This window comes from Hyperolius riggenbachi, chromosome 1 (assembly GCF_040937935.1).
Source record: "Hyperolius riggenbachi isolate aHypRig1 chromosome 1, aHypRig1.pri, whole genome shotgun sequence".
Lineage (NCBI taxonomy): Eukaryota > Metazoa > Chordata > Amphibia > Anura > Hyperoliidae > Hyperolius > Hyperolius riggenbachi.
In genome coordinates, this window is record NC_090646.1 from 558,198,270 (window position 1) to 558,217,897 (window position 19,628).

At 45.0% G+C, this 19,628-nt stretch overlaps 1 protein-coding gene across 9 annotated transcripts in view; it reads right to left on the reverse strand.

Moving 5' to 3' along the window:
* The window catches only part of PPIP5K2 (diphosphoinositol pentakisphosphate kinase 2), a 150,739-nt gene that overhangs the window by 125,097 nt on the left and 6,014 nt on the right, over nucleotides 1–19,628 (reverse strand). Inside the window, exon 1 of one of the 9 annotated variants that reach the window (XM_068247458.1) lies at nucleotides 11,406–11,562. The exons of the other annotated variants lie outside the window; for them this stretch is intronic. The gene's annotated coding sequence lies outside the window, so the exon portion shown is untranslated. Of the gene's footprint in view, nucleotides 1–11,405; nucleotides 11,563–19,628 lie in introns of those variants that run through there. 9 annotated transcript variants of the gene reach the window in all.

Here is a 19,628-nt window from a genome sequence, read left to right on the forward strand (position 1 = left end):
TTATTTTCTCTGAGACCCAATACCTAACAGCTCCTCTTTAAAGAGAATCTGTATTGTTAAAATCACACAAAAGTAAACATACCAGTGTGTTAGGGGACATCTACTATTATCCTCTGTCACAATTTCGCCGCTCCTCGCCGCATTAAAAGTGGTTAAAAACAGTTTTAAAAAGTTTGTTTATAAACAAACAAAATGGCCACCAAAACAGGAAGTAGGTTGATGTACAGTATGTCCACACATAGAAAATACATTCATACACAAGCAGGCTGTATACACCCTTCCTTTTGAATCTCAAGAGATCATTTGTGTGTTTCTTTCCCCCTGCAGCTATCTTCCACTGAAGTGTCAGGCTGTTTCTTCCTGCAGAGTGCAGACAGCTCTGCCTGTATGTAATTCCTCAGTATGTGAAAGCCCAGCCAGCTCAGAGGAGGATTTATCCAGCTTGTAAAAGATAAGAGAGAAGAGAGAAGCTGCCCTAATCTAAATAGTGCAGAGAGGGGCCTGGAGGGGGGAGATACATCACAGAACCACAACACTGAAGAACTTGGCAGCCTTCCAGACACAGGCTGACAAGTCTGACAAGAGAGAGATAAGTTGATTTATTACAGAGATGGTGATAGTAGAACGTGCTGCAGTAAGCCAGAACACATTAGAATAGCTTTTGGAACTTGTAGGATGATAAAAAACAGGATGCAATTTTTGTTACGGAGTCTCTTTAAAGTGAACCTAAAGCCGGGGGAATAAAATGAGATGAACTCACTTGGGGCTTCCCTCAGCCCCCTGCAGCCGATCGGTGCCCTCGCAGCCCCGCTCTGACACTCCAGGACCCGCCGGCGAGCACTTCCGGTTTGGCCGTCACCGGCCGACAGGCATGGGAACGCGAGTGATTGTTCGCGTTCCCAAACCGGAAGTGCTCGCCGGCAGGTCCTGGAGCGTCAGAGCGGGGCTGCGAGGGCAACGATCGGCTGCAGGGGGCTGAGGGAAGCCCCGGGTGAGTTCATCTCATTTTTTTTCCCCGGCTTTAGGTTCACTTTAAGGGGGCAGAGGGTGTTGGTCCCGAAGTGGTTAAAGAGGAACTCCAGTGAAAATAATGTAATAAAAAAAAAAGTACTTCATTTTCACAATTAATTATAAATGATTTAGCCAGTGTTTGCCCATTGTAAAATCTTTTAAATCTACATAAATTTACATTCTGACATTTATCACATGGTGACATTTTTACTGCTGGCAGGTGATGTAGCCGCTGCTTGCTTTTTTGGCAGTTGTAAACAGCTATTTCCCACAATGCAACAAGGGTCACAGACCGGAAACTGCCAAGACCATGGTCCTCAGAGTTTCTTGTGGGAGGGGTTTCACCACAATATCAGCCATACAGAGCCACCTGATGATCCGTTTGTGAAAAGGAATAGATTTCTCATATAAAAGGGAGTATTGGCTACTGATTGGGATGAAGTTCTTGAAATTTTTGGTCACGATTTCTCTTTAAAGGATCCCATCACACAGTAACTTTTTAGATGCTATCACCACACTGGTAGTTTCAGCAACAAACTGCTGCTGTGTCACAATGCACTGAAAACCATTACAGGTGACTAGCAACCTGCCACAGAGTTTTGTCACAGCGACACAATGTGAAAACCTTAGAACGTAAGATTATTTTTTTTTGCCTATTGTACACATTTAAAGGTTTGTCTTAAGGTGGCCACACACCATACACTTGAAAGATCCAATTTTTCACCAATTTGATTTAGCTCGGTTGTCTCGAAAAATTGAGAGGTTTTGTTTTCTATAAATCCAAATTGAATTTCCCATTTTTTTTTCGATTGTTGGAGATTGGACATGTTGGAAATTTCAGACCAACTTAAGAATTGTATGGTGTGTGATGGATTGCCAATTTCAATAACATTTTTCAGAGCTTTCAATTATTCTATGATTGGGGAAAATTGAACATAGATAGGTGTGCGGTACATTGGTCAGAGTTGTGAATTGTTACAGTCAGAAAAATTGATTGCTATTCTTGAATTGAACAGATATTTTAAAAAAAATTGTATGTATTGCGGCCACCTTTAATGTACTTTTTTCATTAAACGGATGTACTGTTGGTTGACATACAGTAAGAAAAGACTGAAGCGTGCAGAAACAGAGGAATGCGATAGGCCAGGTCTTTTCTGCATCTTACTGATGTGCTGAGCTGATAAACACACAAAGTAATTTCCACAGAAAAAGAATCATTTTGGTTATGGGGAATCATTAGGGTGAATACATGAAGACTGGCTGTACACAAGTCAATTTTTATGACAGATTTCAACAGGATCTGATCACTTTGATGACATTGGTCAGCCATCTTTTGCCCCAACTTGTCCAATCGGTTTACTTTCTATTTGGCTAGTTTAAAGATGTGATCATAAAGTGTGTGTGAAAGGTGTGCAATGACCCATAACGTTGCGTTGAGCAGTACTAGGCTTGTGGTTCGACCACTGTATGATAAATTATGCATTGTGGTATGGGAATAGATTACTATTTGATTGAATTCCAATCATATTAGGATTGTTCAATCTGCCACCAGATCAACCATTAGATAGATTCCTCTCTGATTTAATCAAATCATAGAGCGCTCTATTGCCTGCTCACACTGCAGACAGATTTTCATTAGACTTCAACATGAAATCTATTGGTAATTGTCCTAGCGCCACTGCCTGTTTACCCTCTTGTGCCCATGGTGAGTGTTGAAGGCTATCCTGACTCACTGTCCCGAATCCTTTGCCTGCACCGCTCTCTTTCTGAATTGTCAACGTGAGTGCATTTAAAGAGAACCCAAGGCGGTTCCTTGGGGCAGATGGGACATAGAGGCATGTTCTCTGGCTCATGACATGCCTCTGTGTCCACACACTGCCGCTCTCTGCCCCCCCCCCACACACGCTATAGCCCCCCACAAAAGTAGCAACAATATTTGTCGCAATCTCAGAGGGTAAACAGAGGTAAGGGATTCCCTATTCAAAATGCTTGCTAGGGGCGTTTCTGCAGGGTTTCCAGAGCTGCCATTGGGCAGCTCTCTCTCCCTGGCTATGCCCCCTGCCGCTACCCTGCACGCTGTGAGAGAGCATCAATCTCTCCTTTCAGCGTCATGACCCAGAGGTGGCCCATAGGAGCAGCAGTTTTGGCGGCTACATGATCCAATTAGGCCCCCGGATCAGGTAGCATAATTTTTTTATTTTATTTTATGAGCCCACCTTTGGTTCTCTAAGTGACATTGGCACATGTAATGACCTCAGCAGACTGAAGTCACGTGGTGTAGGCGATCGTGATGACAATTTAAAAAGACACTAGACACTGGAGGAGGATTCGCGCTGACATGACAGGTGAGCATGCAAAACTCACCACTAGGGTTGCAACGGTATGAAATTCCACGGTATGATAACCGTCTTAAAAAAATAAATAAATAAATAAAAAAAAAAAAAAAATACTACGGTATGACGGTATCCGGTATTATACAATTAATTGGTCCCTGTGCTGCCATGCCTCCTTCTCCCAGCCTGTATAGTCCCTGTGCTGCCATGCCCCCTTCTCCCAGCCTGTATAGTCCCTGTGCTGCCATGCCTCCTTCTCCCAGCCTGTATAGTCCCTGTGCTGTCATGCCCCCTTCTCCCAGCCTGTATAGTCCCTGTGCTGCCATGCCTCCTTCTCCCAGCCTGTATAGTCCCTGTGCTGCCATGCCTCCTTCTCCCAGCCTGTATAGTCCCTGTGCTGCCATGCCCCCTTCTCCCAGCCTGTATAGTCCCTGTGCTGCCATGCCTCCTTCTCCCAGCCTGTATAGTCCCTGTGCTGCCATGCCTCCTTCTCCCAGCCTGTATAGTCCCTGTGCTGCCATGCCTCCTTCTCCCAGCCTGTATAGTCCCTGTGCTGCCATGCCCCCTTCTCTCAGCCTGTATCAATCAGTGTCCTTGTGCTACCATGCATCCTTCTCCCAGCCTGTATAGTCCCTGTGCTGCCATGCCTCCTTCTCCCAACCTGTATAGTCCCTGTGCTGCCATGCCTCCTTCTCCCAGCCTGTATAGTCCCTGTGCTACCATGCATCCTTCTCCCAGCCTGTATAGTCCCTGTGCTGCCATGCCTCCTTCTCCCAGCCTGTATAGTCCCTGTGCTGCCATGCCCCCTTCTTTCAGCCTGTATCAATCAGTGTCCTTGTGCTACCATGCATCCTTCTCCCAGCCTGTATAGTCCTTGTGCTGCCAGTTTATATTGGTACACATAGCTCTTCAGTCTAGGCTAAGCAGCACTGGGAGGGCGGGGCTACATACCAATAAGGAAGTGTTTCTGATGATGAATCCAGGAAAATTACCATAAAAGCTGAATAATTGACTGCATTCTACTATAGGTTACTGCAGTCTCTCTTTACGTGAACCTGTCTCATTGCAGCTGATGGAGGAACATCCGGACTCCTGGCTCTGGCAGAGGAACCGTCTGCAGCACCACGGCTGGGCCATCCGTTATAAGAATAGTAAGAAGAGGTATCTGGAGGAGGTGGCCGTTTTCCCCCCAGGCCGTGGATTCCGACCTTGCGCACTGTGCGACTACCACCATTTCCATCTGTGCTGCAGGGGAGAGCCTGAGGAATCCACCGGCCAGGCTGCAGAAGAGGCTTAGACAGGTAATTTACACCACAGAGCTGTGAGTATCATCTACAGCAGCTGTTACCTTCCTGTATGGCCCACACACTGCACTGACAACATGTGTACATTCATTACACCAGCACAAAATCAACCGCAGTGCAGTGGTAGAGTAACAAAAATAAAAATAGATTGTAGCTACCAGCTGGTAGTAAGTAGGTTATAGGAAGAAAAAAAAAAGGCCATCGGGAAGTAGTCAGGGGGTGTCACATCTGGCTATTTAACTACCTTAAGACCGATCCACACCCATGGGCGTGGCGGCAGCCCCAGTGTTAAGTCCTGGGGCTGCAGTTTGCAGGATGCGCGTGCATTTCCTGCTCGAGGGGCGGAGTTCCGCCCCCTCTTCAGTCTCCGAGCGGCGAAGACTGTAAGACGGCGTCTATTTACATGTACAGCGCTGCGATTGGCAGCAGCACTGTACTGGGGACACGGCTGTCCCCCTGGGGGAAAAGAGAGCCTATGACAGCCGATCGCCAGGATTGGCTGGCTGGGGGGTGGGGGGGTTTAAAAAAAAAATTATAATAAAGAAATAGTAAAAAATAATAAAAAAAACAAATATTGATATAAAAAAAAAAACCTGGGGGGGGGGGGGGGGCATCAGACCCCACCAGAGAGCTCTGTTGGTGGGGGGAAATCACTTGTGTGCTGTGTTGTGCGGCCCTGCAGCTTGGCCTTAAAGCTGCAGTGGCCAATTACAGAAAAAACAGGAGGGTTTAGCACTGTGGTCCTCCAGTGGTTAAAGGCGGGCACAGAGGGAGGGCACATCTGGCTATTTAAATGGAGAAAAGGGCACATCTGGCCATTTAAACAGCATTTGTATATTTGACTCCCCATGACCACATACTCATGCATGGTCACACCCATTTTGTCCAGAATGGGGGGAGGGGGGTGGGGTGGGGAGTGCAAAAACTGTCCCCGGGTGGTTTGTAGATGGTTGTAGTAAGTAGGTCATAGGGGGGGGGGGGATAGATTGTAGCAGCTGGTAGTAGACAGAGGCATAGCTATGGGTTGTCAAGGGAGGACATATGTCCCCGGGCGCAGCACTACGAGGGCGCTCAACATGGCCACTCCACCCCCACGTGCGTGAGAGGTGGCTCCCTGAGGTCCCCCTGCTTCTCTCCCTCTTTCTGCAGGGGAGTGCAGAAGCATTAACAAAAGCAGAAAAATCTAGCTATCTAAAGTGGATCACATCTAAATGGGGAAAGGGGCACATCTGCCTATCTAAACAGAATTTGTACTATCCCCCCATGACCCCATTCTGATGCGTGGTCAACGCCCATTTTGTCCGGGGGGGGGGGGGGGGGGGCATGGCAGGACTGGGTCTATACAGGCTGGTAGGAGTCATGGCAGCACAGGGACTCTGATAGATACAGGCTGGGAGAAGGAGGCATGGCAGCACAGGGACTATACAGGCTGGAAGAAGGGGGCATGGCAGCACAGACTCCAAAGGCTGAGAGGAGGAAACCCCAGTGACAATCGCTGCACAGTACATGCCTGCCTACTCATTGCATCTCAATACCACTCATATCCCCCTAGTCTTTTATTTGCTTCGTCAATACCTGTATATATTTTGGTTCATGTTAATAAAACTTATTTGAATTCATTTGAATTGAGAGTGAAGGACTCAGTGAATAGAGATGACCATGTATTTTTGCCTGTGCCCACTGATCCACTTCCTGCATACAGCTGCACAGTGAGAGCAGCTTGTGATAGATATCCCAATACCTACCAATGATAGATTGGGGATACCCTCTTTAACCCATTCGCGTTCCGTCGTTTCCACGTGAGAAATGTTCACCTCCCATTCATTAGCCTATAACTTTATCACTACTTATCACAAAGAACTGATCTATATCTTGTTTTTTCCACCACCAATTAGGCTTTCTTTGGGGGGTACATTTTGCTAAGAGCCACTTTACTGTAAATGCATTTTAACAGGAAGAATAAGAAAAAAATGGAAAAAATCATTATTTCTCAGTCTTCAGCCATTATAGTTTTAAAATAATACATGCCTCCATAATTAAAACTCACGTATTGTATTTGCCCATATGTCCCGGTTATTACACCGTTAAAATTATGTCCCTATCACAATGTATGGCGACAATATTTTATTTGGAAATAAAGGTGCATTTTTTTTCCATTTTGCATTTCACTATTAACAAGTTTAAAATAAAAAAAACAGAAATATTTCATCTTTACATTGATATTTAAAAAGTTTAGACCCTTAGGTAAATATTTACATGTTTTTTTTTTATTGTAATTTTTTTTTTTTTTTAATAGTAAACATTTTATTTGTGTAGTTTTGGGAGGGTGGGAGGTAAACAATAGATTTATAATGTAAATGTGTGTTAATTTTTTTTTTTTTTTTTTACTTTCAGTTGTAGTACTACTTTTTGGCCACAAGATGGCGGCCATGAGTTTGTTTACATGACGTCACTCTAAGCGTAACACACGCTTAGAGTGACGCATCGGGGAGGGAACAGCCGGAAAAAGCACAGCTTCCGAGAGAAGCTGTCGCTTTTTTAGCGGGGGAGAGGAATCAGTGATCGGGCACCATAGCCCGATACATTGATTCCGTAGCTACCGAATCCACGGCCAGGAGTGCGCGTGCACGCGCGCGATCGGCCGCGGGAGCGCGCATGGTTCCTGGATGTAGTTTCTACGTCCAGGAACCAAAATAGGTTAACCTCTCTGACATTCAATTTCTGCTAGATTTCTGTGCAAAATGTGGTTCAATTACTGTATGCTATACTCTGCACCAGCGGTAAACCAGAGTCAGGCTCAAGGTTACCGCTCTGAGTTGTGGATTTCCAACCCTGAGCCTCACTCTGATTTACCGCCAGGAAGGTTAATTTTCCCTTTCTGCCAGGCCACAATTTACCTACTCTTCAGCATTTAGCAGAAAACGTGCAGTTTTTTTGCATTAAAATTCACGTTTATGTGCGAATTTGTGCACGCATGTTTCCAGAGCATGCATCTCCTCGCAATAGCGCCCAGGGGGGGCTGTTTCAGGGAAATGTGCCGCAAGGACAGGAAGAAGAATGAAGCCAGTACAGCATGCAGGACCTGGAATGTAAGTAATTGCTTATCCCCGCCACTGTTTGTGCGCCCGCCTCTACGTTGCCCCGCCCCCGAAAACTGGTAAAACAAGATTGTGCATGGTATTATTACCATGCACAAACTGCAGTATACCGCAGCAACTAGGCCTGAAAGATAAATCGAATTTAAACCGAAATCGTGATCACCAACATCACAATTTCGGAATTGTCAAAGCTGCAATTATCGCGATCAAGTCATTTCCACATGGGGGAAGTTTGAAGAAGTGGATTCAAACGTCCCCAAAGTCCAGGCGCGTGCGGCCCGCAGCGTTGGACATACCTTCCGCACGAGTCCAACGCTGTCCATCATCTATCACCATCTCCCGGCTCTTGTGCTTGGCAAAACTCTGGGTTCCTGTATGTCACATAACATACAGGAAGTATTCCATGCATTAGAGCCTGCAGGAGGCAAAGTGGATAGACGGGCATCACTGGACTCGTGCTGGAAGCTATGTCCAGAACTGATGCAGCTTTGGGGACAGAGGAGGCACAGAGAGACACAGAGTGGGCACAGAGAGAGAGACAGAGGGGGCACAGAGAAACAGAGCAGGCACAAAGACACAATGGGGGCAAGAGAGAGACTCAGACGTGGCATAAAGAGGCAAAGGGGGCACAAAGAGAGACAGGGGGACAGAGGGGGAACAAACAGGCAAAGAGGGAGAACAGCTTGATTTGGAGGAAATCGTAATCGAATCGAAATCGCAATTTCAGACAGAAATCGCTCAATTCAATTTTTTCTCAAAACCGTTCAGGCCTAGCAGCAACCCTACTCACTACAGGCCCAGGGTGGTGAGACACAGTTTAGGGGTTCGTCCATCAGTCGTCAATAAATCCAACACAGTTACCACCATCGCATCCAATTGAGCCCTTGCAACCGAGATTTTCCAGCATGCCTGATTGATCCTTTCTACAGATATTGGATAAAAAGCAACCAAACTGATCAATGGGCTAGCCATGATGTGGCACTGATATCTTTCAGATTCGATCATTATGATTGAACGCAGGCGGATGTCGATGCTGAAAGTCAAGTAATGTATGGGCAACCTTAGGCTCCGTACACACAATTTTAATCTGCAGATAACTGGCCAATTTTTCCACTGCCATGTAGTATGAGGGAGACAGATTTTGAATACTATGAACAGACTGATTAGGTGAACTCTCATACTACATGGAAGTGGTAAAATTGGGCAGTTATCTGCAGATAAAATTGCATGTGTGTACAGACCTTTAGGTGTGTGCATCTACGCCACAGTATGGACTTGCTTGAACTGTGTGAGGACTGTTGGTGCTGCTTTATATCAGGTAATCAGATACAGACTGCTACTGGAAAATTATAGCTCAGAGTAAACTCTGATCTGCCTCGCTGATGCTGATGGAACAATGTCTCGTACTGCAATAAAATATAAATCAACGTTTCCTGTTATAAAAATGTTTAAACATTTATTAACATAAGCCAGGCCACCCTAAGGAACTTTTTCTTCTGAAGAATCTCTTGAATAAAGTATATACAGAGCGAATGATTCTCACAGATGACATTTCTGATGAAGAATCCCTGCTCCTCCACTTTTAAGTGTATAAAAATGTTCCTGTAAGGAAATATTTATAAAAAGTAAATGAATAGCAAACCCAGAGCAGTACAGGTTCACTGCAACATATTATAGAGTGCAGCATCTGGTTACGTTGCTTAGCAACTAGGCAGGTGCCTTCCAATAGGACGACCATGATGGGCGCTCATCTGCAGAAAGATTATAACCAGCTACTAGCTGCTACTAGACCTAATACAATTACATGAGGTTGCCAGCGACAGCAAACAGTTGCTGGTGACTATTGGCAGCAGCTAACTGCTATGATTAGTGGCTAGTTGCTAGTGACTTGTTCTCTCATGCGACTCAAACCTCAGTAAGCGGCTAGCGCTTCTTCAGAACTGTCATATCAGACACTTCCAGCCACGGGAACTGTGGGAAAGGCAAGAAAGTGGAGGTCAATCAAAGCCAGTCCTTTCCAAAAGTGCAGATTACCAGAAAACGTATGGCATGCACCTTGGGTGGCGTTCTAGTTGCACAGGCACACGTGTAGGGCTGGTGCACACCAGAAGCGTTTTTTTAAATGTTTGCAGGGGGAAACCCGCTTGGCTAATGAAAGTGAATGGGATGGTGCACACCAGAGAGGCTCGTTTTTTCCACAAAAGCAAACTCGGGGGCTGCAGCATTTTTTAGATTTCTGAGGTGTTTCTGCCTGTTAAAGCATAGGAAAGTGGAAAACCGCTCTGAAAAACGCTAGATCAGAGCGGTTTTCCAGGCATTTTTGTTACAGAAGCTGCTCAGTTACAGCTTTTACTGTAACAATATTTGTAATCTGCTACACAAAAACGCTCCAAACTCCAAAAAACGCTAGGTATATTTAGAAAACGTCTCTAAACATGCCTAGAATCGCTCTGAAATCTGCTTCAAAAACCTCTAGCGTTTTGCAGATCTGCTGGAGGTTTTTGGTGTACACTGGGCCGTATAAATGAATACTACAGACGATCTCATCCTCTCATAAGGTACATCCATCAACAAAATCTAGACACAGCGGGAGGGAATGGAAGGGCAAAGGAGATACTACAAAATGATAAATGTTGCCACTGCGATCTACAGCAAGAACAAATCACGCAAAAGTACCAGAAGGTTTTCTTCTGACGGGCATATGACGAAGGAAAAAAGAAAAAAAAAAAAAAAGCATGCACAGCATGCAACTGACTGCATTTTGTGTGGATCTCAAATTTCAGACATGGTCTAACTTTTCCTGTGTGACACAAGAACATTAAAAAAATAAAAAAAATAAATAAATAAAACATCCCAACATAAATCCAACAACAGCCAATGACAGCTGTCTAAGCCTTTGCTATCTCACAAAAATGTGGAGCATTGTTACCAGCATACCAAATTATGGAGAACCAGAAAGACCAAGTTGTGTGTGGCCCAGGACTACCTGTGAAGGGAAGTACTACAGGTGTTACAAATGAATGTACACGGCTTTGAGGATACATTTCCTTGTTTACATGGACAACAGAACTGCTCCTTTGTTGAGCAATTCAGTGTCCCACCTGCTGCCCATGACTGCCATTTAGGTGAAAGTTAAACGCCAAGCACTGACAGGTGGCAAAATACCCGGTAGCGAAAAAACACCTCATGTTGCGTCTGAACAAACTCCCGTAATGTAACCTGTATGTAAGCAGGGGACCAACTGAACAGTCAATTCTTGAACATCATCTGTTGAACACAGAATATATAAGCTTAAAAAAAAGTGTACCAGAGATTAACCTACATAAAAGATTTATACATACCTGGGGCTTCCTCCAACCTCCTCCGCATTGATCGCTCCCACAACGTCTTCCTCCACCTTCTCCCAGTCCCGGTAGAAGCCCCGTACGTTTGGCGAGTCGGGGCTGGGATGCGCCGACTTGTCCTGACTGGCAAAACTTACGGGGCTTCTACCAGGACAAGGAAAAGGCGGAGAAAGACGCTGTGGGAGCAATCGATGCAGAGAGGGCTGGAGGAAGCCCCAGGTACGTATAAATCTTCTATGTAGGTTCACCTCTGGTACACTTTAAAGCAAACATAAACTAAAAATTAAGTCAAATAAACATACACATCATAATTACCTCCTCTGTAGTCTACTCATCAATCTCTTTCTCCTCTCCTGTGTCCCGTTTGTCCACTATGATTAATGGAATTCTCAGTTTTCCCATTTCAAAAATAGTGATGCCCCCATAACAACCTGGTCAGCACACTGTTATACTGTAATATCACCCACTTGAACCATAGGGAAACATGGACATTAGCTTGGACATCAGTTGTCCTTTCTGTTATAACTGACAGAAACGGAAAATTGTTACTTACCTATCGGTAATTTTCCTTTCCCGATGCTTACATGTCATCACACCTGGGTAGATGCCCCGCCCACTCTACCCCACAGGATCTCAATTAGTATAAATTTTGAAAGTTGCTGCCCCCTCCCCCCCCCCAGTCTCCGTAAGCCTCGACTTACCGAAGCTCACAGGAAGGGAGGGACCAGTGTGATGACATGTAAGCATCGGGAAAGGATAATTACAGATAGGTAAGTAACAATTTTCCGTTTTCCCTATGCTTCCAAGTCATCACACCTGGGATTTAACTAGGAAATGAGAAGGGAGGGACACCATTTATAATGCTTAATCAGAGAAAATATTTAATTATGCATATGTTGTGAATTTTCCAATACAACTTTACCAAATATCAAAGTAGACTGAGAAGACAAGTCAACCCTGTAGTGCCGCATAAATGTGTTAATTGATGACCAGTTCGCGGCCTGACACACTTTCTCTGCGGGTACTTTATTTAAAGCTGCCCATGAAGTTGACATACTCCTAGTGGAGTGGGCATTTAACTGTCGAGGGGGTTCTAATCCCCCTGATTTGTAGGCGGTTTGAATAGTTTTCACTATCCATGTAGATATTGTTCTGGCGGAGGCCGGTTGGCCTTTGCGATAGCCTGCTGGGATTACCCATAGTCTATCAGTTTTCCTTATGTCAGCCGTTAGGTGTAAATAGTCCCTTAGTGCTTGCCCTACATCAAGAGGGTGAACGTCCACCCCTTCTTCTTGGATAAATGTTGGAAGTGTCCATTCTTGGTTGAGGTGATAGGTGGATGTTACCTTTGGGATAAACTGCTGAATAGGTCTGATTAGTACTCGGTCAGGAAAAAAGGTCAGGTATGGTTCGTTACATCCTAACGCTTGAAGCTCTGATACTCTTCTAGCTGAAGCTATTGCTACCAAGAAAACAGTTCTTAAAGTTATGTTCCATAGCGAGTTGTCAGTTACAGGGTAAAAAGGTTGTTTTGTAAGGGCGTCCAGGACTAAGGGTAAGTCCCATTTTGGAAAGATATTTTTCCTTGGGGGTTTTATCTTTAGTACCCCCTTTAGGAACTGTTTAATTAAGGGATTTATGGCCCATTGGGTGCCCGTCATTGCTGATAGGGCAGAGACGTGCGTCTTCAGCGTGTGGTATCCTAACTGCATAGTTAGCCCTCTCTGAAGGAACTCAAGAATGTGATAAGGTTCCGGTTTTGTAGGTTGGAAATGAAGTTCTTGTGATAGTCTTAGAAACTTGGTCCAGACCCTTTGATAGGTAGCATTAGTAGTAGGTTTTCTTGCGCTGAGGATAGTCTTAATTACCTCCTGTGAGCATCCAGCCAGTTCCAGCCTCCTCCCTTCAACAACCAGGCCATCAGATTCAACCTCTTGGGATTCGGATGGAGGACTTCCCCCTGTGATAGAAGATCTTTGCTGTCTGGGAGAGGCAGAGGTGACTGTAACCTCATTCCCCATAGTAGGGGAAACCATGGCCGATTCGGCCAGTACGTAATTATTGCAATCACTATGACTTTCTCTTTGTGGAGTCTCGATAAGAAACGTTGTATCATAGGTATTGGGGGAAACACATATGCTGTTGTAAAGTTCCAGTCCGCTGTCAGCGCATCCACTGACAGGGCTTCTTTGCAATAAAATTCTGGAATAGAAGTGTCTGCATTTGGTGTTCGATGGTGTTACCATCAGGTCTAGTTCGGGTTTGCCAAGATGTTTGCATGTCCAGTGGTATGCTTCCGTGGACAGGCTCCATTTGTTGTTGTCCAACGTATGTCTGCTTAAATAGTCCGCTAGGATATTCTCCTTCCCCGGTATATGCAATGCTGACAGGTTCCATAGATGTTGTTCCGCATACTGGAAGATAGTTGCCGTCTCCTGGAGTAGTGCTATGCTTCTCGTTCCCCCCTGTCTCCGTATATATGAGACAGCCGTGCTGTTGTCTATACGTAGGATTACAGTTCTGTTCTGTTCTGTATCAGATGAGTGAAACTCAAAAGTGCCTGGTACACAGCCCTTATCTCTAAGATGTTCGACTGTGTATGAGGATCTGCGTCCTTCCAAAGGCCCTGCGCTGTTAGTGTGCCACAGTGCGCTCCCCAGCCCCGTAGGCTGGCATCCGTGGTAATTGTGATCGAGTTCGTGACTTCTATCAAATGTCCTTTGGATAGGTTGTTGGTATCCGTCCACCATGCAAGGCTGTTTTTCATTAGAGTGGTGATCTGTATTAGCTGATTCCAACTTTTCTTGTTCCATTGAGTTAAGAAACCCCATTGAAATGGCCTCATATGCCAATGTGCCCATCTTACTACTTGGAACGTCGAGGTCATTGAACCTAGTAGACTGACACATTGTCTTGCTTTCAACTCGTTCAAGGAGAGGACTTGGGTTATCTTCTGTCTCAGAGTTGTTATCTTGTGTTGCGGCAGACTCACTAAGTTCTGTTTCGTCTGAAAAAGTGCTCCCAGGAAAATCATTGATTGGGTCGGCTCCAATTGGCTCTTGTCTTTGTTTATTATCCAACCGAAGTGAATGAGTGCATCTAGAAGAATTTCCTTCTGAGTAGTTAACGTCTCTCTGTCTGCCGCTAGTAAAAGTAGGTCGTCTAAGTAATGAAACAGACGTAATCCCCTTGTTCGCAGAAGGGCTACTAAGGAGAGCAGGATCTTGGTGAAAGTTTGTGGTGCAGTACAGATTCCGAATGGTAAGCAAGTGAATTGATAGTGATTGGGGCCTATTGCAAATCTTAGAAATTTCTGGAACCTCGAGTGTATGGGGACGTGCAAATAAGCGTCCTCGAGGTCCGCCGAAAGCATCCAATCTGACTGTCTTACTACCTGAATTATTGATTGCAACGTCTCCATTCGGAATTTCTTGAGTTTTATGTGTGTTTAGGTAACGGAGGTCGAGAACCGGTCGCCAGTCCCCTGTTTTCTTGAGTACAAAGAATAAGTGGGAGTAGACCCCCTTTCCCCTTTGGTGTTCTGGCACTGGCACCACCGCCTCCTTGTCTAGAAGTGTCTGTACATAATCTTGTAGAAGGAATGCTTTCTCGTGGTTTCTTGGAATCCTGGTGGATACAAAGTGTGCCCTTGGAGGTTTTCTCAGGAAGCTCCAACGATGTCCCTGGGTTATTATTCTCATTACCCACGGGTTGGTTATTTCTTCCATCCAAATTTGTCCGAATTTCCTCAATCTGCCGCCTACCGGACAAGTTTGGATGGGCCTCCTGTCAAAAAGACTTCTGCTGGTTAGCGGTTGAAGTAGTAGTTTTCTGGCGCGTTATTCTTTGCAGATTGCTGTGACTGCTTTGCCAGTTTTCTTGAATTCCCTACCTGGCCTGTATGATCTGGCTGCTCGAAGTCTTGATTGTTGGAACCGGTTTGCTTGATAATTAGGTTTTTTAGTTTTCCTGTCCTGGGGTAGTAGCCCGGATTTACCCCCGGTTACTCTCTGGATAGCGTTTTCTAACTCCTTCCCGAATAGGTTGTCTCCATCATAAGGTATTTTGCACCATTCTTGACGTGATGACTGATCAGCTGACCATGATTTCAGCCATAAAGCTCTTTTCGCGACGACCGATGATGCCATAGTTCTTGCCGTACATCTTATTATATCTACTGCGGCTTCTCCCACATAATCTGCCGTCAGGTTGAAGTCATCAAGAGCTCTTATTATAGCATCTTTGTCGGCATCAGCTCTCACGGCTTCTTCTATATTTATAGTCCATGCTCTGATCGCTCTTGCCACTGAAGTTAGTGCTACAGCTGGTTTTGTGGCACTTCCCGCTAAAGTATAAATTTTTTTCAACTCGGAGTCCATCTTTTTCTCCATCACATCTTTAAATGTCGCAACATTGTCTCTTGGCAGTGTGATATGCTTAGCTAGTCGGGTGACCGATGCGTCCACTGTCGGTGGATCATCTAAAGATTTTGAATTCTTGGCTTTCATGGGGTATAGCTTTGTAAGTCGGTTGTTTAACGGCGGCTTTTTATCAATCTTCTCCCATTCCTCCTTAATGATCTCCGCGATCTCATCCATCATGGGGAATGAGGTAGTCTTTTTCATAAGGTGAGTATAATACTCTTTATGTTTTCTGGAACTGGTAGAAGGTTGCTCGTCATCCGAGCTTTCCCACTCAATTGCTTCCCTTACCGCATGCATACGGTTGGACTAGAGCAAAGTCAAAACCTCCTGCAATCTCCTCAGAATCATTAATTGTAGATTGTTCCGTGGACTGAGGTGTCTGAGAAGGGAGTGTAGCTACATATTCCCTCATAGACTCCTGCACAGCGTCTTTTATCATTTGTGTAACGTCCATAGGGGTCTGTGCCGTCTGTTTCGCCATGTCTGCGAAGCATGATCTGCACACGCTTTTGTCTGGCAAAGCTTCCTTGTTGCATGCCCAGCAGGTTCTGTGCGAGTGGCTCCTGAGAGGGGATCTGCTTCTCTCTCTGTAGTCAGTACTCGGTACATTAGACCTTGTCTTTGACTTTGATCTCGACTTTTTCTTTCGATGTTTTCTAGGACTAAAGAGAGACACCGTATAAGTATAGTGTCCGCCACTATGCAGAGCTAAGAACCTACCTTTAACCCCCCCTACCTTGAAGCCCTGTGCTGGTCTGCTTGGCGTGCTGGGGGATCCATAGAGTCAGCTAAAACAGCTGAAAGGAAGAAGACATAGATAGGAGAAGTCAGTAATACATTTAAATATACTCTCTGCGTCGCATATGGCGGGCAGGAGAGCCACCTACGTTTTTGCTGTCCACAGGTCCCTGAGGATGAGGTCCCCGGTTGCTGATCTGTAGCTCCCACAGGCTGCACCGTATCCGCGTCCATACTCTCCCCCCATGCGCCAGAGAGTATCCCCCAGCGAGCGTCCTGCCGCCATTGTTTAAAATAAGCGAGCGGCGCCGAAGCAGGCGACACACTCCACCCACTTCCGCATTCGCACGGACCAATCAGGGGAGGTGGGACGCGGAATGCCTGGTGGAACGCGGAATTGCGTGCTGGAACGCACGCTGGACCAAGCAATGCGGAAATCCCAGGGATGGATGCAGGAGGCGGAACTCCCCGCCCGCACAGTGAGGCAGAGGCACCACCGTTAGCAGCGAGGAAAGACAGGTGAGAAGGGATCCCCCGCATAGTAACACTGCCTTTAGCAATGAAATAAAGCCACAAACTTCCCGGATGGCTGAAAAGTGGGGGGCGCCACACACAGGTTATTTAAACCTTACACATATACCTGCGCCCCCCTATTCCCCCTGAGAGCCAGCAGAGTGGGGGATTCCCCAACTAATTTATAGTTGAATGGGAGAGGAAAAAACTTCACTGTAGAAACAGTGTGGCGGGGGGGGGGGGGGGGGGGGAAGAAAAATATTCCAGGCAAATCTTGCCCTACTCACGTAGACCCTGTGAGGTGAGGAAGTCGAGGACAAAAAAAAAGACTGGGGGGGGGGGGGGCCAGCAACTTTCAAAATTTATACTAATTGAGATCCTGTGGGGTAGAGTGGGCGGGGAATCTACCCAGGTGTGATGACATGGAAGCATAGGGAAACTGATGTTTCAGTTCTGACAAAATCTTGTCAGAACTGGGAAGACTAGTTATTCAAAGAAAATGGTGGGCTTCTGAGAAGAACCGACGATGAGGTAAGAATGTAGTATTCATTTGCAGGCACATCATTAAATAATTTCTCTCGGTTCAGGTTAACTTTAAAGGGAACCTGAAGCGAATAAAATTATTTAAAATAAACACGTGATGTACCTGCAAATGGATATTACATACTTCCCTCACCATCAGTTCCTCTCAGAAGCTCACCATTTTCTTCTAACGCTGGATCCACACCACACAATTTTTGGGCAGATTTACCTGCCCGATCGATTATTTCCACCATGTCCGATCTGAGGATCGATCTTTTTTTGAGCAATTTTCTGATCAATTTAAGTATATGGAAACTGATTAGTAAATCGCTCAAGAAAAAAAAATAAACGATCGATCCTCAGATCGGACATGCTGGAAATAATCAATCGGGCAGGTAAATCTGCCAAAAAAATTGTATGGCGTGGATCCAGCATTACAGTGATCCCTTCCAGTTCTGACAATATTTTGTCAGAACTGAAATATACCAGTAGCTGTCAGTTAGGAAGCTGTTATGGGGTAATGGCCATTTTCAAAATGGAGGACCGAGAACTGCATTGATCACAGGGGACAAACAGGATGTGGGAGATAAGAAAGATTGATGAGTAGACTCTACAGGAGGTAAGTATGACTTGTTTATGTTTATTTGGACTTTTAATTTTCAGTTCAGGTTCTCTGTTCCCTACCTGATGTTCAATTTCCCCAGAATTTCTGTACAAAAGGTGATCAAATTAATTTTCATAACTTTTTTCCAGTAACTTGCCAAAATGTGTCAAGCAAGGGTCTAGTATACAGTGCAGGAGAGTATTGACATGTATGCACATCAATACTGCTCACAGCATGTATTGTATTGACGTGTATAACAGTCATTACTGCTAGGGAGGTTAAGGATCGGAACTACTTTTAAGTTGTGATGAAAAAGTTGATAGAGTTCTTCAAAACAGCATGTCATGTGGGGTGTGATCCAAGGAAAGCATCAATGACAGATCGCAAATTGATTGACCGGCTGATCGATTTGCGGCCGATTTCAATCGATCTGACATGCTGGAAAATGTAGGTCGAGCTGTTGAGATTGCTTATTTTGCATTGGACCTGATCGAAATCTGATGGCAAAAAAATGCCATCAGATCGATTTTCAATAGATTTCATACTGAAATCTATTGGAAATCTGTTCCTAGTAAAAAAATGTTCATAAACACATCAGATAGATCAGAAATCTATCTGATGATCTATCTGCTGCTAATCTAACGAGTGTATGGCCACCTTTAGGCATTCTCGCAAATTGTTGATAAAATACTAGCTACAAGAAAGTTATGGGGGGCCCAGAAGGCGGAGGCCCTAAGAAGATTTCCAATAGATTTCATGCTGAGCAGTGTGTGGGCAGGTAATAGATCCCTCTCGGATCACACTATCAGAGAGGGATACACCAGATGGTCGACCTGGTCACCATTGAGAAATGCACGGCCACCTGGCTGAGCATGGATGATCTAATTAAAGGACTGGGTTACTTTATTTTGGTATGGGTGTGATTGTTTTGTAGGATTTGAATTAACTGCGTTGAACATATGTATGGCCAGTATTCTTTAGGTGCCCATTAACGGTACAATTTTTCACTAAATGTGATCTTTTGATGCGATCTGAACGATCGTAACTAAATGGAAGGCAATTATCGATTGTTCACATTTACTGAACGGTTCTTTCTTCAAATGCGATCATAAAATCCAACTTTCAGATCAATTTTATGCCATTTAGCAATCCACCAAAGAATCATTGCTTATTGATTGCCTTCAAAAATGGTGAATTTTCTATAAAATTTGATCGTAAAATCACATTTGGTGAAAACAATTGTACCGTTAATGGGCACCTTTTATCAGACTTTGTTGTCAGTTTTAAACAGGGCTGTGGAGAGTGGTTACAAAAATCATCCGATTCCAACTCAGACTACTCAAAATTGCTCCAACTCCTCGACTCAAACCCCCCTTGTAGGGCTATCGAGCGGGTGCAAAAATCATCCTATTCCTCAGTTTATGAAACTGACTCCAGGTACCAGAAAATTGTGCTGACTGACTCCTCAACTGACTACACAGCCCTGGTTGTAAGAAGCAGGGCTGTGGAGTCCAAGTCGGAGCAATTTTGGGTACTCCGAGTTGGAGTCGGTGGTTTCATAAACTGAGGAGTCAGATGATTTTTGTACTGACTCCACAGCCCTGGTAAAAAGTAATGCTTCTTGCAGGCAGTGGCATATCCTTATCCGGATGTCTCATGTGAAAAGGGCAGAAATAAGATTGCCAAAGCCACCGATTCCCCCTTTGTCAGCAGTGCATGGGTCCTAAAAGTGACAGT